Below are 20,614 nucleotides of genomic sequence, written 5' to 3' on the forward strand. Positions count from 1 at the left end.
AAGCCTGTGAAGCACACTGTGATGGTCTCCTGGGGAGACGCTAACATCCCTGAGAGTCCATTCAGGGTGAGTATGCACTCACACACTCTCACTTTCACTCTGGCATGCAAGGTTTGCCTTTTCTTCTCACTGAAAAGTCTCTTGAGTTTTGGTGTTTGTGCCCACAGATGAATATCAGAGCAGGCTGTCATCCAAACAAGGTGAAGGTCTCTGACCCTGGAGTGGCAAAGACGGGCCTGAAAGCCTTCCAGCCAACATACTTCACTGAAGGCGGGCTCTGCTGCAGATATTCCACTGGACATAGGCGAGCGTGACCTCAGCCAGCTGACAGCCCCTCTTACAACACCCTCAGGCCCAGAGGAGCCCTGCCTGCTGAAGATGCTGCGTAACGCTCACATTGGTGAGTGTCCGTCTGATAAGTGAGAAGTTTGCTAAACAATGAGACTCATCAGAATCCAAATACTTTATTAACCCTTAAGTAAAAGACAGAGGGGGAAAGTAATAAAAGTTAAAGCGTGGAGAAAGAAGCAGGAGCAACTGAAACGGGCTGCATGCACACACAAGAATAAGCGTTGTTAACATCTGTTTTGTCGGTCTGTCTTAGGAATCTCGTTTGTTCCCAGGGAGATTGGTGAGCACCTTGTTAACATCAAGAAGAACGCCCGTCATGTTCCCAGCAGCCCAATTGCTGTTATGATCAAGCAGTCAGGGATTGGTGACGTGTGCGTGTGCGTGGACCGTGGCTGACCAAAGCCAGGACTTTTCAGCCTTGAGAGTTCATCATTGATGCAGGTATATGCTCAGTGAAAGCATAAATACTGTGATATTTTTCTTTTTAAACATTCAAATAGAATATAATATGAGAATTTCGATGTGAAATTTAACCTTTAAGTGACTAGTACTTTGAGAACTGCCATCAATTACACAATGAAGTTCATTTACATATAGGTTCTTGTATTAGTAATGCTATATTGTACATAGAGACAGAATATGACATGAAGGGCTACTGACCACAGAAAAGTAAAAGGTAACTGGGCCTAAAGACTAACGGGAGAGAAACACGCTTTCTGTGATTCTATTTGTGTTTTTGTGCTAATCTTGGATATCTTAGGTTGTCTCATTACTGTCATATATGTCCTGTCATTAAAACACTGGCTTCTAACAACTAACAGTGTCTCGAAAATAATTTAATAAATAAACAAATAATATGGATGCATGACTTTTAACTTGTCTATTTTTTAGGCTGAACACTGCTGCTAATGTGACTTAGGTAAATGGTTTCAGGCTCTCCCCTCCTGAGTTTGACAAACGTTCAGGATCAGAAAATGTGTGACTCACAGGTGCTGTAGCGTATGGCCACAGCTTCACTCTGAGCTCCATCTCCATAGAGTGCAGACAGTGATATCTCATACTCCTTAAGACACAGGACAACAGTTTATTGAGATATTGTATTTTTTTTACTTCATAATATGTACCCCAACAATCCAATAGTTCTTCCCCACCTGTCTCAGGTCGCCTCCACTTAGTGAGGTAAGAAACATCATCATCAGCTGCAGCTTCCCAGCGCACTGTCATGTCACTGTCTGAGAAATTAGTTACCCTAAGGTCAGAAGGAGGAGGCACCTTCACTAGAAGATTCGTGCAAATTTGATATATTTGACTTCTCTGTTTTTTTTCTCTCTGAATTATTTTTGAAAAGGAAAAATAATAATTTGAATGTGAAGCAAAACATGTATGGTGCTCGGTAAAGATGACACACCGACCCACTCCTTTTTTGTTTTTGTTTTTTGTTTGAGAAAGTTTGTTTTCATATTAAATAGTGTCAGTGACGTCATTCTACCCGACTACCACAGGTAAAGAAAAGCCTGAATCTGTAGATTTTTTTCTTTTGTTTTTGTCTAAAACACAAGAAATAAAAAAGGCAAAAAAGCCAGGGAAACATAGGAAATAATGTTTTGTCAGGCAATGACTTGTTGGCACAAGAAGAGTGGTCGTTGGTAGCCATGACAACAAGGAGGTGTGTTTGTTGCTGGCAGGTAAATGAAAAAAAGCAAAGCAAAGAAAAAAAGTCAGGGGAAGCCCAGGCTACGAGGGGTCATCCCTTGGAATTTTCACTCCAAGATCGCCCGCCTGGACCTCCCCCTAGCAGGTGAACATACAGAGGGAAGTGAGCCGAGGGCTCGAACCCGGGCCTGTATGTTGCTAGCCTGCTAGCCCGCCACATGTGGCCACATGACGGGCGAAGAGAATGGGGCAAATTGTTCTATTTAAAGAGCACTACGCGCACATCGTGCGATCAGCCTTTTCCATTAGCTGGAGACCACACATTTTTGCACTCAAAAATAGCGGCGGGGCCTCAGTCTGTCTGTGGGGCATCGGGTATACCGGCCATTTGCCCGGTGGGCCGATGCTCATTTTGCCTTTTAAATGGCCCAATGTTTTGTTGTTGTTGTTGTTGTTGTCTTTTTTTCCTAACTGTGTAAACAGTGAAAGGTGGCGGATTGGACAGATGCTGGCAGACGTGTAAAAATAACTCAGTTGTTTGGTAGTGGCTATGGTGGAGCTTTCACACATTCAGTCAAATTAGCAAGTGGTGGAGGCCAGCAGGTGGATGGGGGAAAGGACTGGAGGTGGAGAGACGCAAGGCGGCCGCCAGTCCGACTGTCAGGTGAAATGAGCTTCAGGTAAGAAGTTATGACCTGCAGTCTATCTGGGTCAAACCAAGTTTAGGTGGAGTTTATTTTCCTTGTGCTAACTTTTTACAGTCAGTTACAATAACTCGTACTGTGTACTAGCTAGCATGATGGAGTTTCTGTACAGTTGGGTGGGTGCTATGATGTTACTGGTGAACTTTATTTTATTCATATGGTTAGTTAGTAGAGCCAACCGTGCCATAAAAAACGGAATCCTCTGGTATTCAGAGTTAATATTATGCGTTTTGTATTGAGCTGAAAATAAAAGCGATTTGTCCCGTACTTCAGCTACAATAAAAAAAAAGACAAAAAGCTGGAGTTATTCTGTGTCTTTGCTGCACAGCTGCCTCTTCTTCTCTCGTTCTCCCTCTCCTGCTGCTACTTCAATCATGAAACTGATCAATGATCAGCTGATCGGCGTTTCTGCCACAAGTCCCGTCTCTCTTGCTTGTTTATCTCCCGCTTTGCGCCAGAAAGAGGAAACTAGCAGAGGTCGTGTTAAACAGCAGAAGCGCCTTTAAACTTGATAAGCTGTTGTTAGAATTTATTTAATTCGGTGCAATTACTTTTTCATATAGGACCAAGTATGTTTGGATAGCTTTTTCCCCTTGAAAACTGCCGTTTAATATTAGACATTCTTGTCTAATATTAACATTTATTGATCTGAAACGTGTAAGTGTGACAAATATGGAATAAGATACGAAATGAGAAAGGAGGCAAATATTTTTTCACAGCGCTATAGTCTGTAAATGATCTTTTGGCTATAGTAGATCTTTGACTTGTTCCTTTTTTAATTGTTTGTTTAAAATAGTTTTCTCTAGGTTAAGGCGTACGGTCCAGGCCTACAGAGCAGTGGTCTGGCTGTTGGAAAACCCAGTGAACTCACAGTTGATGCCAAGCAAGGAGGAAAAGCTCCTCTGAAAATTATAGCCCAGGTATATCTGGCTTTGTATATGATCACAAATATGTTAAATATATTGTATGTACAGTATTTTTCGGACTATGAGTCGCACTTAAAATCCTTTAATTATCTCTCAAAAATCGACAGTGCGCCTTATGTATGAATTGTGGTTGTGCTTATTGACCTTGAACCGATTTTATGTAATACACGGCGCTTAAAAATCTGTCAAAAAATGTTTTAGTACGACTTTGGTAAGCTACGAAGTCGCACCGCTTGATGGATTGTCGGAGCATTACGGCTACGTAGTCAGGAGCCTGGCGGAGTGATACGTACTGTGCTGCAACATAATATTACTGTATTGTGTGTGGATCATGACCCCAAAATGCCACCTGTTAAGAGACATGCTGACGAAGCGGATTTCAAACTCAAGGCTGTCAGTCACGCAGTAGAACATGAGAATAGAGCAGCTGCGAGAGATTTCAACATGAATGAATCAATGGTACGGAAGTGGAGGAAGCAAGAAGAAAGAGTTGAGTAAAGTTTGACTTATCTGGCTGTTTTGTTTCGCTTAATGCGTTTTATAGTCCAGTGCGCCTCATGTATGAAACCAGACCTGTTGATCGACAGTGCGCCTTATGGTCCGAAAAATACAGTGTGTTAAATCTGATTGAACTATAATCCCTTGTCTTCTGCACAGGATGGTGAAGTCAATTCTGTGGATGTCCAGGTTAAGGATAATAGCAACAGCACATACACCTGCACATAAGCCTGTGAAGCACACTGTGATGGTCTCCTGGGGAGACGCTAACATCCCTGAGAGTCCATTCAGGGTGAGTATGCACTCACACACTCTCACTTTCACTCTGGCATGCAAGGTTTGCCTTTTCTTCTCACTGAAAAGTCTCTTGAGTTTTGGTGTTTGTGCCCACAGATGAATATCAGAGCAGGCTGTCATCCAAACAAGGTGAAGGTCTCTGACCCTGGAGTGGCAAAGACGGGCCTGAAAGCCTTCCAGCCAACATACTTCACTGAAGGCGGGCTCTGCTGCAGATATTCCACTGGACATAGGCGAGCGTGACCTCAGCCAGCTGACAGCCCCTCTTACAACACCCTCAGGCCCAGAGGACCCCTGCCTGCTGAAGATGCTGCGTAACGCTCACATTGGTGAGTGTCCGTCTGATAAGTGAGAAGTTTGCTAAACAATGAGACTCATCAGAATCCAAATACTTTATTAACCCTTAAGTAAAAGACAGAGGGGGAAAGTAATAAAAGTTAAAGCGTGGAGAAAGAAGCAGGAGCAACTGAAACGGGCTGCATGCACACACAAGAATAAGCGTTGTTAACATCTGTTTTGTCGGTCTGTCTTAGGAATCTCGTTTGTTCCCAGGGAGATTGGTGAGCACCTTGTTAACATCAAGAAGAACGCCCGTCATGTTCCCAGCAGCCCAATTGCTGTTATGATCAAGCAGTCAGGGATTGGTGACGTGTGCGTGTGCGTGGACCGTGGCTGACCAAAGCCAGGACTTTTCAGCCTTGAGAGTTCATCATTGATGCAGGTATATGCTCAGTGAAAGCATAAATACTGTGATATTTTTCTTTTTAAACATTCAAATAGAATATAATATGAGAATTTCGATGTGAAATTTAACCTTTAAGTGACTAGTACTTTGAGAACTGCCATCAATTACACAATGAAGTTCATTTACATATAGGTTATTGTATTAGTAATGCTATATTGTACATAGAGACAGAATATGACATGAAGGGCTACTGACCACAGAAAAGTAAAAGGTAACTGGGCCTAAAGACTAACGGGAGAGAAACACGCTTTCTGTGATTCTATTTGTGTTTTTGTGCTAATCTTGGATATCTTAGGTTGTCTCATTACTGTCATATATGTCCTGTCATTAAAACACTGGCTTCTAACAACTAACAGTGTCTCGAAAATAATTTAATAAATAAACAAATAATATGGATGCATGACTTTTAACTTGTCTATTTTTAAGGCTGAACACTGCTGCTAATGTGACTTAGGTAAATGGTTTCAGGCTCTCCCCTCCTGAGTTTGACAAACATTCAGGATCAGAAAATGTGTGACTCACAGGTGCTGTAGCGTATGGCCACAGCTTCACTCTGAGCTCCATCTCCATAGAGTGCAGACAGTGATATCTCATACTCCTTAAGACACAGGACAACAGTTTATTGAGACATTGTATTTTTTTTACTTCATAATATGTACCCCAACAATCCAATAGTTCTTCCCCACCTGTCTCAGGTCGCCTCCACTTAGTGAGGTAAGAAACATCATCATCAGCTGCAGCTTCCCAGCGCACTGTCATGTCACTGTCTGAGAAATTAGTTACCCTAAGGTCAGAAGGAGGAGGCACCTTCACTAGAAGATTCGTGCAAATTTGATATATTTGACTTCTCTGTTTTTTTTCTCTCTGAATTATTTTTGAAAAGGAAAAATAATAATTTGAATGTGAAGCAAAACATGTATGGTGCTCGGTAAAGATGACACACCGACCCACTCCTTTTTTGTTTTTGTTTTTTGTTTGAGAAAGTTTGTTTTCATATTAAATAGTGTCAGTGACGTCATTCTACCCGACTACCACAGGTAAAGAAAAGCCTGAATCTGTAGATCTTTTTCTTTTGTTTTTGTCTAAAACACAAGAAATAAAAAAGGCAAAAAAGCCAGGGAAACATAGGAAATAATGTTTTGTCAGGCAATGACTTGTTGGCACAAGAAGAGTGGTCGTTGGTAGCCATGACAACAAGGAGGTGTGTTTGTTGCTGGCAGGTAAATGAAAAAAAGCAAAGCAAAGAAAAAAAGTCAGGGGAAGCCCAGGCTACGAGGGGTCATCCCTTGGAATTTTCACTCCAAGATCGCCCGCCTGGACCTCCCCCTAGCAGGTGAACATACAGAGGGAAGTGAGCCGAGGGCTCGAACCCGGGCCTGTATGTTGCTAGCCTGCTAGCCCGCCACATGTGGCCACATGACGGGCGAAGAGAATGGGGCAAATTGTTCTATTTAAAGAGCACTACGCGATCAGCCTTTTCCATTAGCTGGAGACCACACATTTTTGCACTCAAAAATAGCGGCGGGGCCTCAGTCTGTCTGTGGGGCATCGGGTATACCGGCCATTTGCCCGGTGGGCCGATGCTCATTTTGCCTTTTAAATGGCCCAATGTTTTGTTGTTGTTGTTGTTGTTGTTGTCTTTTTTTCCTAACTGTGTAAACAGTGAAAGGTGGCGGATTGGACAGATGCTGGCAGACGTGTAAAAAGAACTCAGTTGTTTGGTAGTGGCTATGGTGGAGCTTTCACACATTCAGTCAAATTAGCAAGTGGTGGAGGCCAGCAGGTGGATGGGGGAAAGGACTGGAGGTGGAGAGACGCAAGGCGGCCGCCAGTCCGACTGTCAGGTGAAATGAGCTTCAGGTAAGAAGTTATGACCGGGGCCCTGTTTCAGGAAGCCGGTTTAGTGGAAAAACTGAGTAAGTATACCCTGAGTTAACGAAAACTCTGGGTTTTCGGTTTCACAAAGCGAGTTCAGCTGCAGCCTGAGTGAGTCACTATGACGACACACGCCGTGAAGCTAACCTGCCCCCTAGCAGGTTTACCACAACTAACCCTGACTGTCTCCGCCCCTTTGTCGGAAACCTGACAGTAGGAAGTCTCAGACATGGCGTGTCCCTTCCTTGAAGAGCCGGTAGATATCGAAGCCCAAATTCTCCGCAGAGCTCTCCGCCGGGAGAGAGTGATTCGAGCGCGTCTGGACATCTTACCTGATGATTTCCTGTGCGAACGTTACCGTTTCTCAGCACAATCTATAATTTATTTGGATAACATCCTCAGGCCATATATTACGCATGTGACACATCGCGGACATGCTCTCAGTTCTGTACATATTATTTGTATTGCACTTCGGTTTCTTGCAAACGGGAGCTTTCTGTATAATATTGGTTACGCTGAGCACGTTTCCAAGGCTACCGTCTGTCGGGCAGTCAGGAATGTTACAGTTGCACTGAAACGTCTCCTGTACTCGTGTGTGGTGTTCCCCGGTCATAGACCCACAAGATTTATCAAAGAGGGATGCCACAAAATTGCAGGTATCAGGATGAACAAAACTTAATTTATGATGTGGTGATACTTGAACTACTACTTAAATTTTACATTTATTTTCAGGGTTCCCAGGCGTGATTGGCTGTATAGATGGTACTCACATTCCAATTATTGCTCCTTCAGTAAATGAAGGAGACTATGTGAACAGGAAGTCTTTCCACAGCATTAATGTACAGGTACATAGTTCCCTGTAGCATTTCAAACTAACAAATTATTTCATCATAGTAATGGATGCTAATTTGTGTTCTCTGCACTGTGAAGATCATATGTGATGCTGCCAACATTATCACAAATGTGGAAGCCAAGTGGCCAGGCTCTGTCCATGACTCACAAATATTCCGTGAATGTACACTGAGCACAAAATTTGGACATGGTGAGTTGAAAATACTTTAAAATATATAAAGACCAATTGCTTCAGGGACATTTGAACTGAAGTGTATCCTTCTGTCTTAGGAGAGTTCACTGGCTACTTGCTTGGTGATAGGGGGTATCCATGTTTACCCTATTTGCTTACCCCTTACCCTGACCCTGAACCGGGCCCACAGCAGCGATATAATCTGGCTAATTGCAGGACAAGAGCCAGAGTTGAAATGACTATCGGAATGCTTAAGGCCCGGTTCCAGTGCCTGCAAAGACTCAGGGTCACCCCAGAAAGGGCATGTGACATTATTGTGGCATGTGTGATTCTTCACAACATTGCCACAATTAGAGGAGAACACTGTCCTTCTGAACCAAACATCAGCAGTGATCCAAACCATGAACATCCTGACCCTCCCACGGACATACAAGATGGAAGAGCAGTCAGAGACACCATATGTCACAATCATTTCCTTTGACCCATCACCTCAACATGTTGAAAGAAGAATAAACAGATTTTTTGTTCAACTGGCTTTATTGGTCGCCTGTATTTCCTGTACACAAAGTATTAAAAGATGTAAACCTCATAAAGTGTCTCTGTTGCTTCCTCCTCTGTAACAGCTGTCAATGTTTCTTCATTATTTTCCTGTAGTAAAGAAATAAACAACATTGCTGTTCTACTGTAAACTCATATAATCTGTGGAGTATTACTCACAACTGCATGTTGGTCTGGCTCAACAGGAGGCTGCACCAGATGCAGTACACCATCAACTGATAGAATATGAGGTTTATACAGGTCACTTATAACTTACAAGGGACCAAATGGCAATTAACAAACATACCAAGCACCTTACACTTCATTGTCATTATGCTCTCAAAGACAACCAAGACTGAGGCAAGGCAAAATCAGTAGGAAAATAACTTCACTACAAAATAATCCATTATGGTAAAGAGTTTATCAAATGAATGAGTAGCACTGCGAAGGTGACTGTGAAGAAAGGATGTATGCACATCATGTATTATTTTGAATTTACCCCCTATGTAGGCACTTGTGTCTTGCGGGGTTATTGCCTCAGAGGATGTCCCCGCAGAGATGCCTTCGGCCACAGGGCGCCCACTGTTTTGGCTGAGGGCCAACTGCTCAGCCTCTGTGAGTGGTGGTGGTGGAGGACCCCCATCTGTTTTTCGGGCCTCCGCTTTTTTTCTGTTGGCTATAACGGGTCACATTTGAGCATACAGAGTAAGCAAATATGTACTTGTAATGTGCTCAGATAATTTCAATAAGTGCTTACAGACAGAAAATTAATGTAGCCTCTAACTGCAATTGATTTACATCGGACAAACAGACCAAGCACTATGGCTCATAATACAATTACACCTTACCTGTTTGGACTATATTTTTATATTTCATTTTTACTTGCTGCCAGGCACGTTTGGGGCCTGTTGGGTTGCACCTGCGCTCACATCACGTCACAAAATAAAATGTATAAAATAACATATGATAAAATAACGTGTTAAATGGGTGGAAATCCCTCGATCAATGTTTAAATTAACACTCACGCATTGACTCTGTCGGCTATGTTTTGCCATGCATGCTCACTTTCTTTTGCAGCTGTCGCTGTGTTACTTTTTTCCGCGGAATTTGCATGTTATCGGCATATGCTGCCATCAGAATTTCGGCCTCAAGCGCTGTAAAATACATTGACCGCGCCTTCTTTCCCTCCGTCTCCATGGTGACTCGCTTAATCTGTGCTCCGCTTATCAGGGCTTTATGTATCCTCGTCCGCGCGCTTCACTTGGGGTTAAAGCAACTCCGCCTTGATTGAACTAATTGTTATCAGCCTTTCTGGAACGGAATATTCCGAGTTGGACAGTTCGGGGTTACTCAACCGTGAGTGTCGTTTTTCACTCTGAGTTTTCCAAACCGGCTTCCTGAAACAGGGCCCGGCAGTCTATCTGGGTCAAACCAAGTTTAGGTGGAGTTTATTTTCCTTGTGCTAACGTCAGTTACAATAACTCGTACTGTGTACTAGCTAGCATGATGGAGTTTCTGTACAGTTGGGTGGGTGCTATGATGTTACTGGTGAACTTTATTTTATTCATATGGTTAGTTAGTAGAGCCAACCGTGCCATAAAAAACGGAATCCTCTGGTATTCAGAGTTAATATTATGCGTTTTGTATTGAGCTGAAAATAAAAGCGATTTGTCCCGTACTTCAGCTACAATAAAAAAGACAAAAAGCTGGAGTTATTCTGTGTCTTTGCTGCACAGCTGCCTCTTCTTCTCTCGTTCTCCCTCTCCTGCTGCTACTTCAATCATGAAACTGATCAATGATCAGCTGATCGGCGTTTCTGCCACAAGTCCCGTCTCTCTTGCTTGTTTATCTCCCGCTTTGCGCCAGAAAGAGGAAACTAGCAGAGGTCGTGTTAAACAGCAGAAGCGCCTTTAAACTTGATAAGCTGTTGTTAGAATTTATTTAATTCGGTGCAATTACTTTTTCATATAGGACCAAGTATGTTTGGATAGCTTTTTCCCCTTGAAAACTGCCGTTTAATATTAGACATTCTTGTCTAATATTAACATTTATTGATCTGAAACGTGTAAGTGTGACAAATATGGAATAAGATACGAAATCAGAAAGGAGGCAAATATTTTTTCACAGCGCTATAGTCTGTAAATGATCTTTTGGCTATAGTAGATCTTTGACTTGTTCCTTTTTTAATTGTTTGTTTAAAATAGTTTTCTCTAGGTTAAGGCGCACGGTCCAGGCCTACAGAGCAGTGGTCTGGCTGTTGGAAAACCCAGTGAACTCACAGTTGATGCCAAGCAAGGAGGAAAAGCTCCTCTGAAAATTATAGCCCAGGTATATCTGGCTTTGTATATGATCACAAATATGTTAAATATATTGTATGTACAGTATTTTTCGGACTATGAGTCGCACTTTAAATCCTTTAATTATATCTCAAAAATCGACAGTGCGCCTTATGTATGAATTGTGGTTGTGCTTACTGACCTTGAACCGATTTTATGTAATACACGGCGCTTAAAAATCTGTCAAAAAATGTTTTAGTACGACTTTGGTAAGCTACGAAGTCGCACCGCTTGATGGATTGTCGGAGCATTACGGCTACGTAGTCAGGAGCCTGGCGGAGTGATACGTACTGTGCTGCAACATAATATTACTGTGTGGATCATGACCCCAAAATGCCACCTGTTAAGAGACATGCTGACGAAGCGGATTTCAAACTCAAGGCTGTCAGTCACGCAGTAGAACATGAGAATAGAGCAGCTGCGAGAGATTTCAACATGAATGAATCAATGGTACGGAAGTGGAGGAAGCAAGAAGAAAGAGTTGAGTAAAGTTTGACTTATCTGGCTGTTTTGTTTCGCTTAATGCGTTTTATAGTCCAGTGCGCCTCATGTATGAAACCAGACCTGTTCATCGACAGTGCGCCTTATGGTCCGAAAAATACAGTGTGTTAAATCTGATTGAACTATAATCCCTTGTCTTCTGCACAGGATGGTGAAGTCAATTCTGTGGATGTCCAGGTTAAGGATAATAGCAACAGCACATACACCTGCACCCCACGTAAGCCTGTGAAGCACACTGTGATGGTCTCCTGGGGAGACGCTAACATCCCTGAGAGTCCATTCAGGGTGAGTATGCACTCACACACTCTCACTTTCACTCTGGCATGCAAGGTTTGCCTTTTCTTCTCACTGAAAAGTCTCTTGAGTTTTGGTGTTTGTGCCCACAGATGAATATCAGAGCAGGCTGTCATCCAAACAAGGTGAAGGTCTCTGACCCTGGAGTGGCAAAGACGGGCCTGAAAGCCTTCCAGCCAACATACTTCACTGAAGGCGGGCTCTGCTGCAGATATTCCACTGGACATAGGCGAGCGTGACCTCAGCCAGCTGACAGCCCCTCTTACAACACCCTCAGGCCCAGAGGAGCCCTGCCTGCTGAAGATGCTGCGTAACGCTCACATTGGTGAGTGTCCGTCTGATAAGTGAGAAGTTTGCTAAACAATGAGACTCATCAGAATCCAAATACTTTATTAACCCTTAAGTAAAAGACAGAGGGGGAAAGTAATAAAAGTTAAAGCGTGGAGAAAGAAGCAGGAGCAACTGAAACGGGCTGCATGCACACACAAGAATAAGCGTTGTTAACATCTGTTTTGTCGGTCTGTCTTAGGAATCTCGTTTGTTCCCAGGGAGATTGGTGAGCACCTTGTTAACATCAAGAAGAACGCCCGTCATGTTCCCAGCAGCCCAATTGCTGTTATGATCAAGCAGTCAGGGATTGGTGACGTGTGCGTGTGCGTGGACCGTGGCTGACCAAAGCCAGGACTTTTCAGCCTTGAGAGTTCATCATTGATGCAGGTATATGCTCAGTGAAAGCATAAATACTGTGATATTTTTCTTTTTAAACATTCAAATAGAATATAATATGAGAATTTCGATGTGAAATTTAACCTTTAAGTGACTAGTACTTTGAGAACTGCCATCAATTACACAATGAAGTTCATTTACATATAGGTTCTTGTATTAGTAATGCTATATTGTACATAGAGACAGAATATGACATGAAGGGCTACTGACCACAGAAAAGTAAAAGGTAACTGGGCCTAAAGACTAACGGGAGAGAAACACGCTTTCTGTGATTCTATTTGTGTTTTTGTGCTAATCTTGGATATCTTAGGTTGTCTCATTACTGTCATATATGTCCTGTCATTAAAACACTGGCTTCTAACAACTAACAGTGTCTCGAAAATAATTTAATAAATAAACAAATAATATGGATGCATGACTTTTAACTTGTCTATTTTTTAGGCTGAACACTGCTGCTAATGTGACTTAGGTAAATGGTTTCAGGCTCTCCCCTCCTGAGTTTGACAAACGTTCAGGATCAGAAAATGTGTGACTCACAGGTGCTGTAGCGTATGGCCACAGCTTCACTCTGAGCTCCATCTCCATAGAGTGCAGACAGTGATATCTCATACTCCTTAAGACACAGGACAACAGTTTATTGAGATATTGTATTTTTTTTACTTCATAATATGTACCCCAACAATCCAATAGTTCTTCCCCACCTGTCTCAGGTCGCCTCCACTTAGTGAGGTAAGAAACATCATCATCAGCTGCAGCTTCCCAGCGCACTGTCATGTCACTGTCTGAGAAATTAGTTACCCTAAGGTCAGAAGGAGGAGGCACCTTCACTAGAAGATTCGTGCAAATTTGATATATTTGACTTCTCTGTTTTTTTTCTCTCTGAATTATTTTTGAAAAGGAAAAATAATAATTTGAATGTGAAGCAAAACATGTATGGTGCTCGGTAAAGATGACACACCGACCCACTCCTTTTTTGTTTTTGTTTTTTGTTTGAGAAAGTTTGTTTTCATATTAAATAGTGTCAGTGACGTCATTCTACCCGACTACCACAGGTAAAGAAAAGCCTGAATCTGTAGATCTTTTTCTTTTGTTTTTGTCTAAAACACAAGAAATAAAAAAGGCAAAAAAGCCAGGGAAACATAGGAAATAATGTTTTGTCAGGCAAAGACTTGTTGGCACAAGAAGAGTGGTCGTTGGTAGCCATGACAACAAGGAGGTGTGTTTGTTGCTGGCAGGTAAATGAAAAAAAGCAAAGCAAAGAAAAAAAGTCAGGGGAAGCCCAGGCTACGAGGGGTCATCCCTTGGAATTTTCACTCCAAGATCGCCCGCCTGGACCTCCCCCTAGCAGGTGAACATACAGAGGGAAGTGAGCCGAGGGCTCGAACCCGGGCCTGTATGTTGCTAGCCTGCTAGCCCGCCACATGTGGCCACATGACGGGCGAAGAGAATGGGGCAAATTGTTCTATTTAAAGAGCACTACGCGATCAGCCTTTTCCATTAGCTGGAGACCACACATTTTTGCACTCAAAAATAGCGGCGGGGCCTCAGTCTGTCTGTGGGGCATCGGGTATACCGGCCATTTGCCCGGTGGGCCGATGCTCATTTTGCCTTTTAAATGGCCCAATGTTTTGTTGTTGTTGTTGTTGTTGTTGTCTTTTTTTCCTAACTGTGTAAACAGTGAAAGGTGGCGGATTGGACAGATGCTGGCAGACGTGTAAAAATAACTCAGTTGTTTGGTAGTGGCTATGGTGGAGCTTTCACACATTCAGTCAAATTAGCAAGTGGTGGAGGCCAGCAGGTGGATGGGGGAAAGGACTGGAGGTGGAGAGATGCAAGGCGGCCGCCAGTCCGACTGTCAGGTGAAATGAGCTTCAGGTAAGAAGTTATGACCTGCAGTCTATCTGGGTCAAACCAAGTTTAGGTGGAGTTTATTTTCCTTGTGCTAACTTTTTACAGTCAGTTACAATAACTCATACTGTGTACTAGCTAGCATGATGGAGTTTCTGTACAGTTGGGTGGGTGCTATGATGTTACTGGTGAACTTTATTTTATTCATATGGTTAGTTAGTAGAGCCAACCGTGCCATAAAAAACGGAATCCTCTGGTATTCAGAGTTAATATTATGCGTTTTGTATTGAGCTGAAAATAAAAGCGATTTGTCCCGTACTTCAGCTACAATAAAAAAAAGACAAAAAGCTGGAGTTATTCTGTGTCTTTGCTGCACAGCTGCCTCTTCTTCTCTCGTTCTCCCTCTCCTGCTGCTACTTCAATCATGAAACTGATCAATGATCAGCTGATCGGCGTTTCTGCCACAAGTCCCGTCTCTCTTGCTTGTTTATCTCCCGCTTTGCGCCAGAAAGAGGAAACTAGCAGAGGTCGTGTTAAACAGCAGAAGCGCCTTTAAACTTGATAAGCTGTTGTTAGAATTTATTTAATTCGGTGCAATTACTTTTTCATATAGGACCAAGTATGTTTGGATAGCTTTTTCCCCTTGAAAACTGCCGTTTAATATTAGACATTCTTGTCTAATATTAACATTTATTGATCTGAAACGTGTAAGTGTGACAAATATGGAATAAGATACGAAATCAGAAAGGAGGCAAATATTTTTTCACAGCGCTATAGTCTGTAAATGATCTTTTGGCTATAGTAGATCTTTGACTTGTTCCTTTTTTAATTGTTTGTTTAAAAGAGTTTTCTCTAGGTTAAGGCGCACGGTCCAGGCCTACAGAGCAGTGGTCTGGCTGTTGGAAAACCCAGTGAACTCACAGTTGATGCCAAGCAAGGAGGAAAAGCTCCTCTGAAAATTATAGCCCAGGTATATCTGGCTTTGTATATGATCACAAATATGTTAAATATATTGTATGTACAGTATTTTTCGGACTATGAGTCGCACTTTAAATCCTTTAATTATATCTCAAAAATCGACAGTGCGCCTTATGTATGAATTGTGGTTGTGCTTACTGACCTTGAACCGATTTTATGTAATACACGGCGCTTAAAAATCTGTCAAAAAATGTTTTAGTACGACTTTGGTAAGCTACGAAGTCGCACCGCTTGATGGATTGTCGGAGCATTACGGCTACGTAGTCAGGAGCCTGGCGGAGTGATACGTACTGTGCTGCAACATAATATTACTGTATTGTGTGTGGATCATGACCCCAAAATGCCACCTGTTAAGAGACATGCTGACGAAGCGGATTTCAAACTCAAGGCTGTCAGTCACGCAGTAGAACATGAGAATAGAGCAGCTGCGAGAGATTTCAACATGAATGAATCAATGGTACGGAAGTGGAGGAAGCAAGAAGAAAGAGTTGAGTAAAGTTTGACTTATCTGGCTGTTTTGTTTCGCTTAATGCGTTTTATAGTCCAGTGCGCCTCATGTATGAAACCAGACCTGTTCATCGACAGTGCGCCTTATGGTCCGAAAAATACAGTGTGTTAAATCTGATTGAACTATAATCCCTTGTCTTCTGCACAGGATGGTGAAGTCAATTCTGTGGATGTCCAGGTTAAGGATAATAGCAACAGCACATACACCTGCACCCCACGTAAGCCTGTGAAGCACACTGTGATGGTCTCCTGGGGAGACGCTAACATCCCTGAGAGTCCATTCAGGGTGAGTATGCACTCACACACTCTCACTTTCACTCTGGCATGCAAGGTTTGCCTTTTCTTCTCACTGAAAAGTCTCTTGAGTTTTGGTGTTTGTGCCCACAGATGAATATCAGAGCAGGCTGTCATCCAAACAAGGTGAAGGTCTCTGACCCTGGAGTGGCAAAGACGGGCCTGAAAGCCTTCCAGCCAACATACTTCACTGAAGGCGGGCTCTGCTGCAGATATTCCACTGGACATAGGCGAGCGTGACCTCAGCCAGCTGACAGCCCCTCTTACAACACCCTCAGGCCCAGAGGAGCCCTGCCTGCTGAAGATGCTGCGTAACGCTCACATTGGTGAGTGTCCGTCTGATAAGTGAGAAGTTTGCTAAACAATGAGACTCATCAGAATCCAAATACTTTATTAACCCTTAAGTAAAAGACAGAGGGGGAAAGTAATAAAAGTTAAAGCGTGGAGAAAGAAGCAGGAGCAACTGAAACGGGCTGCATGCACACACAAGAATAAGCGTTGTTAACATCTGTTTTGTCGGTCTGTCTTAGGAATCTCGTTTGTTCCCAGGGAGATTGGTGAGCACCTTGTTAACATCAAGAAGAACGCCCGTCATGTTCCCAGCAGCCCAATTGCTGTTATGATCAAGCAGTCAGGGATTGGTGACGTGTGCGTGTGCGTGGACCGTGGCTGACCAAAGCCAGGACTTTTCAGCCTTGAGAGTTCATCATTGATGCAGGTATATGCTCAGTGAAAGCATAAATACTGTGATATTTTTCTTTTTAAACATTCAAATAGAATATAATATGAGAATTTCGATGTGAAATTTAACCTTTAAGTGACTAGTACTTTGAGAACTGCCATCAATTACACAATGAAGTTCATTTACATATAGGTTCTTGTATTAGTAATGCTATATTGTACATAGAGACAGAATATGACATGAAGGGCTACTGACCACAGAAAAGTAAAAGGTAACTGGGCCTAAAGACTAACGGGAGAGAAACACGCTTTCTGTGATTCTATTTGTGTTTTTGTGCTAATCTTGGATATCTTAGGTTGTCTCATTACTGTCATATATGTCCTGTCATTAAAACACTGGCTTCTAACAACTAACAGTGTCTCGAAAATAATTTAATAAATAAACAAATAATATGGATGCATGACTTTTAACTTGTCTATTTTTTAGGCTGAACACTGCTGCTAATGTGACTTAGGTAAATGGTTTCAGGCTCTCCCCTCCTGAGTTTGACAAACGTTCAGGATCAGAAAATGTGTGACTCACAGGTGCTGTAGCGTATGGCCACAGCTTCACTCTGAGCTCCATCTCCATAGAGTGCAGACAGTGATATCTCATACTCCTTAAGACACAGGACAACAGTTTATTGAGATATTGTATTTTTTTTACTTCATAATATGTACCCCAACAATCCAATAGTTCTTCCCCACCTGTCTCAGGTCGCCTCCACTTAGTGAGGTAAGAAACATCATCATCAGCTGCAGCTTCCCAGCGCACTGTCATGTCACTGTCTGAGAAATTAGTTACCCTAAGGTCAGAAGGAGGAGGCACCTTCACTAGAAGATTCGTGCAAATTTGATATATTTGACTTCTCTGTTTTTTTTCTCTCTGAATTATTTTTGAAAAGGAAAAATAATAATTTGAATGTGAAGCAAAACATGTATGGTGCTCGGTAAAGATGACACACCGACCCACTCCTTTTTTGTTTTTGTTTTTTGTTTGAGAAAGTTTGTTTTCATATTAAATAGTGTCAGTGACGTCATTCTACCCGACTACCACAGGTAAAGAAAAGCCTGAATCTGTAGATCTTTTTCTTTTGTTTTTGTCTAAAACACAAGAAATAAAAAAGGCAAAAAAGCCAGGGAAACATAGGAAATAATGTTTTGTCAGGCAAAGACTTGTTGGCACAAGAAGAGTGGTCGTTGGTAGCCATGACAACAAGGAGGTGTGTTTGTTGCTGGCAGGTAAATGAAAAAAAGCAAAGCAAAGAAAAAAAGTCAGGGGAAGCCCAGGCTACGAGGGGTCATCCCTTGGAATTTTCACTCCAAGATCGCCCGCCTGGACCTCCCCCTAGCAGGTGAACATACAGAGGGAAGTGAGCCGAGGGCTCGAACCCGGGCCTGTATGTTGCTAGCCTGCTAGCCCGCCACATGTGGCCACATGACGGGCGAAGAGAATGGGGCAAATTGTTCTATTTAAAGAGCACTACGCGATCAGCCTTTTCCATTAGCTGGAGACCACACATTTTTGCACTCAAAAATAGCGGCGGGGCCTCAGTCTGTCTGTGGGGCATCGGGTATACCGGCCATTTGCCCGGTGGGCCGATGCTCATTTTGCCTTTTAAATGGCCCAATGTTTTGTTGTTGTTGTTGTCTTTTTTTCCTAACTGTGTAAACAGTGAAAGGTGGCGGATTGGACAGATGCTGGCAGACGTGTAAAAATAACTCAGTTGTTTGGTAGTGGCTATGGTGGAGCTTTCACACATTCAGTCAAATTAGCAAGTGGTGGAGGCCAGCAGGTGGATGGGGGAAAGGACTGGAGGTGGAGAGACGCAAGGCGGCCGCCAGTCCGACTGTCAGGTGAAATGAGCTTCAGGTAAGAAGTTATGACCTGCAGTCTATCTGGGTCAAACCAAGTTTAGGTGGAGTTTATTTTCCTTGTGCTAACTTTTTACAGTCAGTTACAGTAACTCGTACTGTGTACTAGCTAGCATGATGGAGTTTCTGTACAGTTGGGTGGGTGCTATGATGTTACTGGTGAACTTTATTTTATTCATATGGTTAGTTAGTAGAGCCAACCGTGCCATAAAAAACGGAATCCTCTGGTATTCAGAGTTAATATTATGCGTTTTGTATTGAGCTGAAAATAAAAGCGATTTGTCCCGTACTTCAGCTACAATAAAAAAAAGACAAAAAGCTGGAGTTATTCTGTGTCTTTGCTGCACAGCTGCCTCTTCTTCTCTCGTTCTCCCTCTCCTGCTGCTACTTCAATCATGAAACTGATCAATGATCAGCTGATCGGCGTTTCTGCCACAAGTCCCGTCTCTCTTGCTTGTTTATCTCCCGCTTTGCGCCAGAAAGAGGAAACTAGCAGAGGTCGTGTTAAACAGCAGAAGCGCCTTTAAACCTGATAAGCTGTTGTTAGAATTTATTTAATATCACTTTCTAGTAACAGCTGATGTTTGTTGGAGCCACAGCTGTAAAAGCTGCTGGCCATGATATCGGTTTGGTTATCTGGTGAGAGGGAAACATGAAGATGAAACCAGGAGATGTCCTTACTGAATCATCAGCGCTGAACAGGTGATGGAGAAACAGGTTTTACCTTTTAGGTGACATGAATGGGTTGAAGGAAAGCCATGAACTGTTTCTGAGAGACAACTTACACCTTTTCTATGTAGCTGACAGCTGGTAACTGTGCAGGGGCGGGTCTAGCAAAGTTTTGCCATGGGGCCAGGTAGAGCATTAACAGGGAAAGGGGGCACAAAGAAATACTTTTCTTTCTTATTCTCATTTAAAATTTCTAGCTTTCAACAAATAATTATCCGAATCTTACAACCAAAGTTTTCATCCGATGTCAAATTTATAGAAATCCATTATTGTACATAGTAAGTTTTTTTCAGGGTCCCAACATAATTTCTTCAGAAGAAAGTACTGTACATGATGCCAGTATTTTCCCACATTTTCTAGATACTGTACTAGTACTTTGTGTAAAATGCCATCGACAAGTCAGTTAAGTTTTATTCTTTCTCACCTGTCTTTCTGTCTCCTTTCACTTTTAAAAGGTTGCCATGTTAGAAAAAATATTTTGCCCTGCCATGCTGTTTATTGATGTGGTAAATAAATAGTTTATGAAAATATCACTAAATCTGTCATTTATTATTTTTAATATTCAGTAATGGTCATGTCTCACCTCTAGTCTTCTCTGTCTTAATTTCAGGTTTCCACCATATGTTGTAGATAGTTCAGGAAGTTAACTCAACCAAGCAGTCTTTGGGTTTCGGCTAAGTACTGCTTAGAATACCAGAATAGGGAGGATGGTGTAGGTTTAAGTTTATTAGATTGATACATATGTACCAACAAGACAGTGTACATCACTGTCACAACGACGTTTGTTTTCATTCAAAGGCTTTATGGTTTTTCCTATAATACCTGGTGGGCCGGTCTCTAGTCAAAATGCCCGGGCTGATTTTTTGTCCCAGTCCAGCCCTGATGTCTACTCTTGTTGTTCATATTTGTTATAAGACTGTCGAATAGTAGTTAAAACAATAAAGACCTATTGTGCCAGTATCACCATGACTCTTTCTTGTTTGTTCAGAATAACGACTGAACATGGCATTTTAGCACTACCAAAAAATGATTGTGGCCTATAACCTGTCACTGAAACAATATTTCGGCTTCAAACTTGTTGGATATATTCCAGAAGGGTTACATGTGATATATTATATCCCAAAAACTCTCCAAGAAGTGCTGAATAACTTGTTCAGGAACAATAAAACTGATAATATGCAATTTCCAACCTGCCA

General features: G+C 42.3%; 1 long non-coding RNA gene across 1 annotated transcript in view; it reads left to right on the forward strand.

Annotated features, from left to right (window-relative positions):
• Nucleotides 1–20,378, forward strand: part of LOC145419609 (uncharacterized) — a 239,184-nt gene extending 218,806 nt beyond the window's left edge. The window contains exon 2 of the long non-coding RNA XR_013900910.1: nucleotides 19,407–20,378. This is a non-coding gene — a long non-coding RNA (uncharacterized LOC145419609). The remainder of the gene's footprint in view (nucleotides 1–19,406) is intronic.
• The last annotated feature ends 236 nt before the right edge of the window (nucleotides 20,379–20,614 follow it).

The sequence above is a fragment of the Astatotilapia calliptera genome, chromosome 13, assembly GCF_964374335.1.
Source record: "Astatotilapia calliptera chromosome 13, fAstCal68.1, whole genome shotgun sequence".
NCBI classification, from domain to species: Eukaryota; Metazoa; Chordata; class Actinopteri; order Cichliformes; family Cichlidae; genus Astatotilapia; species Astatotilapia calliptera.